Genomic DNA, 7120 nt, shown 5'->3' on the forward strand with positions numbered 1-7120 from the left:
CAAAAGTCTATTTATCAGTAAAAAAGGCGAATTTTTATGTGCAAATACAATTAAAAAATACTACTCATTATAATAATGTGCAGTTTCTTTAAAGGTCAAATAAAAAAATATTGCACGCTTCCAAAAATATGTGTCCACCAACCTAAAGTCTTATCATGAAATTCTTTGAATAGTTTTTCCAATTTATTTTTTTTGTTTGTCATGAGACGTTTATATATTAGGTTAACTTTATGGCTTTATGGTTGAATTTCAGCCATTTAAACTGGGAGCACACAAATTATATTTGCCATGCCATGAATTTTGTCATATAGGGTGCATTTATTTCTAACACAAACGATGCAAACGTCTAAGCGCACACATGTTTTGATCATTTCTTTCAAACATACGTTTGCAAAGTTTACATAAACTTTGACAAAATATGCAAACGTTAAAATGCGTCTGCAGTTTGTCGTTTGTCGTTTGTTAGTACAAAAGCTACATTTGTTTCTTACTTCAACCTGATTAAACGAAGTATTTGTTTCTGCGTATGTAAAAAGTATGTTTACCAACAACGTGTGCATGCATTTGTGAAAGTTCAAACATGGTCAGTAAAGACTTATTAAACGACGTATTTGTTTCTACATCTGTAGCGTTTAAAAAACAACAACAAACGCGACACAACGTTTCCAAAATTTTGGTTAGAAAGAAACGCAGCCATAATAATATGCAAACTACAGTTCTTAATTATATCGGCTATTCATTCTGAACGCCTCATGAATCCTAGATGTTGCACGGGGGGAAATCACAAAACAGGAAAACGTATCCTATGACAAAATGCACGAAAAATAAATGAAATAAAACTCTGAGAGATGTTAATGTCAATCAATTTTCAGAAAAGGTTTATTATACCAGGCATTCACAGTCATAATCATAATTGCAAGTCAAATAAAATTAATGCCAATCCTTTAGAACTGTTTCTTATCAATTACGTTTAATGGAAAGAAGATTTCCGATGTAGAATGAAATTCAAAACAGTGTGGCTGTGGCCATTGATTGACACATTAAATTCATCCATTGACTTGGACAATTTAGGTGAAAGTTTGTATGTAACGACCATTGCTCACTATGTACTTTTAAAAGACACTTAAACTATGGGGTCACCAAAGGTTCTCAACACCTTAATAAAGTAATTCGAAAAACTAATCAGAAACAACACGATGTTTTGATTTATATCAATTATATAAATCAAAACATAAAGGTTATTCCTGATTAATTTTTTGAATTATTTTATAATTAAAGGCGTTAAGAAACCTTTGGTGACCCCACAGTTTAAATGTCTATCGTATGTACGTCGTGAACAGTGGTCGTTACAGACAAACGTTCATGTAAATTGTCCCAGTCAAGGGATGAATTTAATGTGTCAATCAATGGCCACAGCCACACTGTTTTGAATTTCATTCTATGTTATTATCATAACTGTAAGATAATTTCTATAATGAATAATGAATAATTCTTCAGTAAACCGAACCTTAGCCATTAAAAGATTATAAATATCAATGGGAAAAGATGTGTGGTATACGTCAATTAAAGAAATTGAGACAAAAAACCATTAATCAAACTACTTTTTCATTTTTAATAAGTTATTATTAATTTTAAGATGTAAGATTAACCCAGATGTGTTACTGGTAAACCTTTTGTTATGCAGAGATTGCCTGAAAACAGCCGTGTCTTAACTGGATTAATATATATTAAACCTTAATTATCGGACTCAGTGTATGTAAAGTGCGGATCCTAAAATATCATTTTCACTGTATATGCCAGAAATTTTTGATGTAGAATGATAAATAAACAGACGACTTTTTTTTAATTTTTGAAGAAAATGAAGAAAATTAGTTAAAAAGTATATGTTAAGAAACACATAATACTAATAAAACAAAGTAAGAGATGCGAACGGGGTTAAATCGCGCCTAAAGCCATCCAGCTGTGAAATATATACCGAAATAGGTGAATATTTAGAACATTTCACGAACAGATCGTGCAGGTGTTTTATTACTAACAGGTAAGATGTTGTTGCAGAAAAAATATTCATTTCAACACAATTATTAAAGTTGTATAACGTAGAATAGGTTTTGTCATTCAGTTTCTTCATATTGAACTGAATTCCACTATGATGCTTTCTTTATGCGAGTCATGTTTACTGTCGAATAATGATACTATTCTTTCATTTTCACTGTAGAGCGATTCATTAGTATTGTATATGCGGCGCATTTTCACTGTATGATATATTTATTTTTTTATCTATTACAGCGTATTTTTTAAACATGTAAAGCAAGACTTTAGTTAGCGTGCATGCTTTTTTTTTTTTTTTGTACAATCATTATGATAACACCCAATTTAATTCAAATATAATAGTTATATAAATACAGGTTAAACTATGCCGATACATATTGTTTAAAGATGTCAATCTTATTTACAAAGTTTGTATAAACAATTATACAAACTAAGCAATCAAGTCAACCAAAGTTTTACATGCATTAGGAAATTAGCTGTAAAGCCTTAATTTAGTCGACTTGCTCAAACAATAGATAAAGTAAGAGACGGATTTGATAAGTTTAGTTTTAAAACACTCTAAATAAATTCAATAGAAATAACATTTATTTCAAATGTATTCCATTTTTAAAATTTCTTATGAATCGTATAGGGATCTTTATCCTTGTTTTTTTTATCCATTTCCATATCCTTGTTTTTTTTATCCATTTCCATGACACTTCACCACTAATTACGTACATCTTGATAAAGATTGAATCGTTGGTTTTCCCGTTTGAAAGGTTATACACTGGGGCCCTTTATAACTTGCTGTTCGGCGTGAGTCAAGACTCCATGTTGAAGACCGTATTTTGACGTATAAAGGTATACTTTTATAAATTGTGACTCGTTTTGAGAGTTGTCTCATTGTCACATATGACATCTTATCTATCTGTGGCTCAACCCGAAACGAGACGGGATAAAAAGGGATAAAAAACACACTTTTTTAATATATTGATAATGGGCTTAATATGAGTCTGAAAAGAGTAGAATAGTGGGTCGCGTTGGGGTATAAGCGTGACGCGGAATTGCCGATTTTTTTGTAAGCGTGACACGTGATAGTCAAATTATTGTGTCGTGAAAACGAGAAATAAAGTATAGCGGGACACGGAAAATTTAAAAAAATGAGAACTGCATAGTAGAATCGCGATACGGGAATCTGATAAAGCAGTAAGCGGGATCAGGGATCAGACCCCCCCCCCCAAATGAGACCCCAGAATAAGACATTTCTTTTTATCTTCATCCTATTGTTACAGTCATGCCTTCAATAACAAATGTATCCCATGCATGCATTTTTATAGACAAAAGACCTTATGGATATTTGGGGTTCTTTGACATGCTGAATCTAACCTTGTATCCAGTTTGGGGATTTTTACCAAGTTACCGAAATAACCCACATAGAGGTCCAAAGGGTCTAAGATCATCAAACATGAATTATAGCATGCATGTTGTGTACAATTACCCAAATGTGCATTGTTTGACCTCTGTGGTAGTATCCACTCGCGGATCTAGAAATTTTTATAAGTAGGGGTCCAATGACTACCTAAGAGGGGGCCCGCTCCAGTGATTCCATATAAAAGTAACCAAATGTTTTCCCAAAAAGGGGGCAACCCCCTGTCCCCCTAAATCCTCCTCTGGTATCGAGCTGATCATTACGGATATTATTTTTTTTGTATCAAGGGTGCTTAATACTTCACGTACCAATGCAAACAAAAAAGTTCGCCCACACCTTACATTTCATGTTTTAATGACTGTGGATAATTTATGTCACATACCGTTTCACCTTATACAGTTAAAATCATGCAAGCAACAATCGAGTCAAGAACATTTGTTCTACCAAAACTGTCTTTTTCAGGATATGGAAATTGAAGCAGTTGAGGGTACAACTGGGGAAAGTTAATCTTTTATAAGCTTTTCTGTCACCATTGCGTTTCAAGGTGCATATTTCTCTGTTCGCAAGTGTATTTATTGCGTGGATGATAACGTCCTCAAATGTACTCGTCTCTATTTTACACAGACTGCACTTAAACTCCGCAATATCAATCTTTGACTTACAAAAAAATACAGAAATATCTATTAATTTTTTTTTTAAATCAAGGAAAAACGTAATTTGAAGAATACAATATGACATTTTGAGAAGCGTTTTTGTTACAAGTTTGAAAAGCTATATATTTGATAAAGAATGAATGAGGAGTTTGTATTTCAATTTGAAAATTCATTTATCATAAATTCTAAAGTCATCAACTAAGTTTTTTCATTTGTTTCAAGTGCATTTATCACATAATTCTACAATAAAAATTCCTCGCATCTTCGAAAATTCCACATCAGAAATGACTGCACTAACAGTGATAATTCATCGCATCTATAGTTAAAATGGATCGCTTTCAAAAATCGATATGCTATATTATGTTGCTTTTATTGCACTTATTTGAACTTTAATGCTATGTTTGTACATAATAAAGACATATCACAATGAAAATATGTAAAAACTTTCCTTCAAATCAATTAATTTGGTATTTTCAAAACGTAAACAAATACAGTTTTCCCATGATCCTTTATTCTACAATAGACATACCCGCATATGACAGTGAAAATGAACTAGCTGGATTCGCACTTTATATACACTGGGACTAAGGAATAGCAAAATCTCGCTTCATTTATTAATTTTTCTTTTTTATCAATTTTGTATTTACCAAATATAAATGAAGCCTACCGGTGAAATGTAAGTCCGAGAGGTTATCACCTTTTTGGTAGCCAATACTTCTCGATACAGGTAAAATGTAAATACGGATATTGTTGTATTGAAATTTGCTGTTTCAAACTTTTGGAAATCCTTTTAAATTCTGGAATGTGTTTCTTTCTCTTATGCATCGCTAGCATTCTTTTGGTCGTGTTTGGAAAAGTAACATTAATTCGTCATTTCAGAATCTTATACATACTGGGTAATATTTTCAAAAGTATACACCAAAACGTCGTGAGTGATTAAAAACGATCTGAGTGACGTTATGTTTATTATAAGGTACGAGCAATACGATTATAGTCCTTTAAATTCTGAAACGGCCATACATATATAGTGCAGTAAATTTAGTACCTTTAATGTTATTAAGATTTAAGAAAGTTTCGATTAATTTTGATAAGGGGTTTAATTGAGTTGCGGCTTTAAATGGGTACCCCAGATAAAGCAATGACAAACTTATTGATCTACTTAGGGAAACCCCAACATTAATTCTGGTATTCTGACAACCAACAACACAGTATGGAAAGGTATTGAAAACACAGTATAAACCGTGTATGAAAACTGACAACATAGTATAAACAGGGACTTGCAACTATCAACACATTATAGACAGTCACTGACAACCCAGTAAAGACATCGTATAGTTTTGTACTGATAGACAGTCACTGACAACCCAGTAAAGACATAGTATAGTTTTGGACTGACAACTATCAACACAGTAAAGACAACCACTAACAAGCGAGTATAGACAGTCACTGACAACCCAGTAAAGACATAATACAGTCATGGACTTACAACTATCAACACATTATAGACAGTCACTGACAACCCAGTACAGACATCGTATAGTTCTGGACTGACAGACAGTCACTGACAACCCAGTAAAGACATCGTATAGTTTTGGACTGATAGACAGTCACTGACAACCCAGTAAAAACATAGTAAAGTTTTGGATTGACAACTATCAACACACTATGGATAGTCACTGACAACCAAGTAAAGACATAGTATAATTGTGGACTGATAGACAGTCACTGACAACCCAGTAAAGACATATTATAATGTTGGACTGACAACTATCAACACAATATAGATAGCCACTGACAACCCAGTAAAGACATAGTTTCATTTTGAACTGACAACTATCAACACTATATAGACAGCCACTGACAACCCAATAAAGACATAGTATAGTTTTGGACTGACAACTATAAATACAATATAGATAGCCACTGACAACCCAGTAAAGACATAGTATAGTTTTGGACTGACAACTATCAACACAGTATAGATAGCCACTGACAACCAAGTATAGACATAGTATAGTTTTGGACTGACAACTATCAACACAATATAGATAGCCACTGACAACCCAGTAAAGATATAGTATAGTTTTGGACTGACAACTATCAACACAGTATAGATAGCCACTGACAACCCAGTAAAAACATAGTATAGTTTTGGACTGACAACTATCAGCACAATATAGACATGATAGATAGCCACTGACAACCCAGTAAAGACATAGTATAGTTTTGGACTGACAACTATCAACACAATATAGATAGCCACTGACAACAAAGTATAGACATTCTGCCAACTAAAAAAAACCACTGTACATAATATGACAACAAGCAACACAGTATAGTCTGGTTAGGACAAGTGAGAACAATATATTGACATTGGTAGGAACTTACATATGACAACATAATAAGACAGGGTCTGACAACTGACAACACCATATTGACAGGATCTTACACATGACAACATAATAAGACAGGGTCTGATAGCTGACAATAAAACAAAAATATGATCTGACAATCGGTTTACCACATTGTACGCAGATGATTTTGATGGGTAATTTGATGAATTAAATTTTGTTCAGTGTTTTTACGACTTAGAAAAGACCGTTCAAGAAACCGATCTATTGCTGTCTAAAAATTGTTATTACGCCTGTCATTGTTTATTTTCAATTTCTTTTGCTTAGATTTCGACGTCCGACATTAATGAAGGATAATACATTCCACTATGCATAATGCCGACTTTGTGTTATTATTTTGGAAAGATGTATTGATTATTGTATCATTGCCATTTAGACCAATAGAAAACCACATTTAGCTGATTGGTTGACAGATTAAAATATGGTTTCCTAATTTTCACAACAAGTGTTAAAATACATTAATTTGTTGGACAAAATATCAGGAAAAAGAATGCACTGTAATACTATATACAAACAGCAAAGTAAGTGATTTTTCTTCTTAAAAATTAATGAAAATATAGAAACAGCATACATGTAAAAGTTAATTATTGCTAACAATT

Source organism: Mytilus galloprovincialis, chromosome 13 (assembly GCF_965363235.1).
Source record: "Mytilus galloprovincialis chromosome 13, xbMytGall1.hap1.1, whole genome shotgun sequence".
In the NCBI taxonomy this organism is placed as follows: Eukaryota; Metazoa; Mollusca; class Bivalvia; order Mytilida; family Mytilidae; genus Mytilus; species Mytilus galloprovincialis.